Source organism: Nerophis lumbriciformis, linkage group LG18 (assembly GCF_033978685.3).
Source record: "Nerophis lumbriciformis linkage group LG18, RoL_Nlum_v2.1, whole genome shotgun sequence".
NCBI lineage: Eukaryota > Metazoa > Chordata > Actinopteri > Syngnathiformes > Syngnathidae > Nerophis > Nerophis lumbriciformis.
This window is the reverse complement of record NC_084565.2, coordinates 31,356,565-31,360,649: the sequence shown is the minus strand read 5'-3', so window position 1 is coordinate 31,360,649 and position 4,085 is coordinate 31,356,565. Positions and strand designations below refer to the sequence as shown.

Here is a 4,085-nt window from a genome sequence, read left to right as displayed (position 1 = left end):
CTTTTGTTTTTTTGGTTACTTTTTGTTTGGCTGTGGTGTTGGTTGTTTGAGATGACATACTGTGTGTGCGTGCGTAGTACCACATTTTAAGACTACAAGTACACAAAACGTAGATCAAATAGCATCCCCCAGATATAGCACAAATATGCCCCCTAGTGGCTTTGGGCAGAATAAGGGATGATGTTAGCGCAAATAGACACAGTTATGAAATCAGATTTTTTGGGAGGAAAAATCATGCAGCTTTCCATAATTGAGAAACTTCAACGTAATGTACGAGTTTCCACAAACTTTGAAACACAAGTTTATGTCTTCAACGAAGTGCACAATCATTGAAGTGGATTCAAGAACCCTGACGTAAGTTTTTTTCTAAACACTAAAGATGATTTAGTATTCCAGAAACCCAATGCACGTGTTTTCACAACTACTCAACTTTAGCGTACACACTTTTGTATCTTTGTTGTTTTCACAACTACTCAACTTTAGCATACACACTTTTGTATCTTTGTTGTTAACACAACTACTCAACTTTAGCATACACACTTTTGTATCTTTGTTGATTACACAACTACTCAACTTTAGCATACACACTTTTTTAACTTTGTTGTTTGCACAACTACTCAACTTTAGCATACACACTTTTTTAACTTTGTTGTTTGCACAACTACTCAACTTTAGCGTACACACTTTTGTATCTTTGTTGTTTTCACAACTACTCAACTTCAGCGTACACACTTTTGTAGCTTTGTTGTTTTCACAACTACTGAACTTTAGTGTACACACTTTTGTATCTTTGTTGTTTTCACAACTACTCAACTTTAGCGTACACACTTTTGTAGCTTTGTTTTCACAAATACTGAACTTTAGTGTACACACTTTTGTATCTGTTGTTTTCATAACTACTCAACTTTAGCATACACACTTTTGTATCTTTGTTGTTTACACAACTACTCATCTTTGGAATACACACTTTTTTATCTTAATTGTTTTCACAACTACTCAACTTTAGTGTACACACTTTTGTAGCTTTGTTGTTTTCACATATACTCAACTTTAGCGTACACGCTTTTGTCTCTTTGTTGTCTTCCCAACTACTCAACTTTAGCGTACACACTTTTGTATCTTTGTTGTTTTCACAACTACTCAACTTTACCGTACACACTTTTTAAACTTTGTTGTTTTCACAACTACTCAACTTTAGCGTACACACTTTTGTATCTTTGTTTTCACAACTACTGAACTTTAGCGTACACACTTTTGTATTGTTGTTGTTTTCACAACTACTCAACTTCAGCGTACCCACTTTTGTAACTTTGTTTTCACATATACTCAACTTTAGCGTACACAATTTCATAGCTTTGTTTTCACAACTACTCAACTTTAGCGTATACACTTTTGCAGCTTTGTTGTTTTCACATATACTCAATTTTAGCGGACACAATTTTGTAGCTTTGTTGTTTTCACAACTACTCAACTTTAGCGTACACACTTTTGTAGCTTTGTTGTTTTCACAACTACTCAACTTTAGCGTACACACTTTTGTAGCTTTGTTGTTTTCACAACTACTCGACTTTAGCGTACGCGCTTTTGTATCTTTGTTGTCTTCCCAACTACTCAACTTTAGCGTACACATTTTTGTATCTTTGTTGTTTTCACAACTACTCAACTTCAGCGTACACACTTTTGTAGCTTTGTTGTTTTCACAACTACTGAACTTTAGTGTACACACTTTTGTATCTTTGTTGTTTTCACAACTACTCAACTTTAGCGTACACACTTTTGTATCTTTGTTGTTTTCACAACTACTCAACTTCAGCGTACACACTTTTGTAGCTTTGTTGTTTTCACAACTACTGAACTTTAGTGTACACACTTTTGTATCTTTGTTGTTTTCACAACTACTCAACTTTAGCGTACACACTTTTGTAGCTTTGTTTTCACAAATACTGAACTTTAGTGTACACACTTTTGTATCTGTTGTTTTCATAACTACTCAACTTTAGCATACACACTTTTGTATCTTTGTTGTTTACACAACTACTCATCTTTGGAATACACACTTTTTTATCTTAATTGTTTTCACAACTACTCAACTTTAGTGTACACACTTTTGTAGCTTTGTTGTTTTCACATATACTCAACTTTAGCGTACACGCTTTTGTGTCTTTGTTGTCTTCCCAACTACTCAACTTTAGCGTACACACTTTTGTATCTTTGTTGTTTTCACAACTACTCAACTTTACCGTACACACTTTTTAAACTTTGTTGTTTTCACAACTACTCAACTTTAGCGTACACACTTTTGTATCTTTGTTTTCACAACTACTGAACTTTAGCGTACACACTTTTGTATTGTTGTTGTTTTCACAACTACTCAACTTCAGCGTACCCACTTTTGTAACTTTGTTTTCACATATACTCAACTTTAGCGTACACAATTTCATAGCTTTGTTTTCACAACTACTCAACTTTAGCGTATACACTTTTGCAGCTTTGTTGTTTTCACATATACTCAATTTTAGCGGACACAATTTTGTAGCTTTGTTGTTTTCACAACTACTCAACTTTAGCGTACACACTTTTGTAGCTTTGTTGTTTTCACAACTACTCAACTTTAGCGTACACACTTTTGTAGCTTTGTTGTTTTCACAACTACTCGACTTTAGCGTACGCGCTTTTGTATCTTTGTTGTCTTCCCAACTACTCAACTTTAGCGTACACATTTTTGTATCTTTGTTGTTTTCACAACTACTCAACTTCAGCGTACACACTTTTGTAGCTTTGTTGTTTTCACAACTACTGAACTTTAGTGTACACACTTTAGTATCTTTGTTGTTTTCACAACTACTCAACTTTAGCGTACACACTTTTGTAGCTTTGTTGTTTTCACAAATACTGAACTTTAGTGTACACACTTTTGTATCTGTTGTTTTCATAACTACTCAACTTTAGCATACACACTTTTGTATCTTTGTTGTTTACACAACTACTCATCTTTGGAATACACACTTTTTTATCTTAATTGTTTTCACAACTACTCAACTTTAGTGTACACACTTTTGTAGCTTTGTTGTTTTCACATATACTCAACTTTAGCGTACACACTTGTAGCTTTGTTGTTTTCACAAATACTCAACTTTACCGTACACACTTTTGTAGCTTTGTTGTTTTCACATATACTCAACTTTAGCGTACACACTTGTAGCTTTGTTGTTTTCACAAATACTCAACTTTAGCGTACACACTTTTTAAACTTTGTTGTTTTCACAACTACTCAACTTTAGCGTACACACTTTTGTATCTTTGTTTTCACAACTACTCAACTTTACCGTACACACTTTTTAAACTTTGTTGTTTTCACAACTACTCAACTTTAGCGTACACACTTTTGTATTTTTGTTGTTTTCACAACTACTCAACTTTACCGTACACACTTTTTAAACTTTGTTGTTTTCACAACTACTCAACTTTAGCGTACACACTTTTGTATCTTTGTTTTCACAACTACTGAACTTTAGCGTACACACTTTTGTATTGTTGTTGTTTTCACAACTACTCAACTTCAGCATACCCACTTTTGTAACTTTGTTTTCACATATACTCAACTTTAGCGTACACAATTTCGTAGCTTTGTTTTCACAACTACTCAACTTTAGCGTATACACTTTTGCAGCTTTGTTGTTTTCACATATACTCAATTTTAGCGGACACAATTTTGTAGCTTTGTTGTTTTCACAACTACTCAACTTTAGCGTACACACTTTTGTAGCTTTGTTGTTTTCACAACTACTCAACTTTAGCGTACACACTTTTGTAGCTTTGTTGTTTTCACAACTACTCGACTTTAGCGTACGCGCTTTTGTATCTTTGTTGTCTTCCCAACTACTCAACTTTAGCGTACACATTTTTGTATCTTTGTTGTTTTCACAACTACTCAACTTCAGCGTACACACTTTTGTAGCTTTGTTGTTTTCACAACTACTGAACTTTAGTGTACACACTTTTGTATCTTTGTTGTTTTCACAACTACTCAACTTTAGCGTACACACTTTTGTATCTTTGTTGTTTTCACAACTACTCAACTTCAG

The 4,085-nt window shown here is 34.0% G+C and overlaps 1 long non-coding RNA gene across 1 annotated transcript in view; it reads right to left on the bottom strand.

The window, feature by feature from the left end:
• The window catches only part of LOC133617822 (uncharacterized), a 34,222-nt gene that overhangs the window by 7,922 nt on the left and 22,215 nt on the right, over positions 1-4,085 (bottom strand). The gene's annotated exons all lie outside the window — the stretch shown is intronic.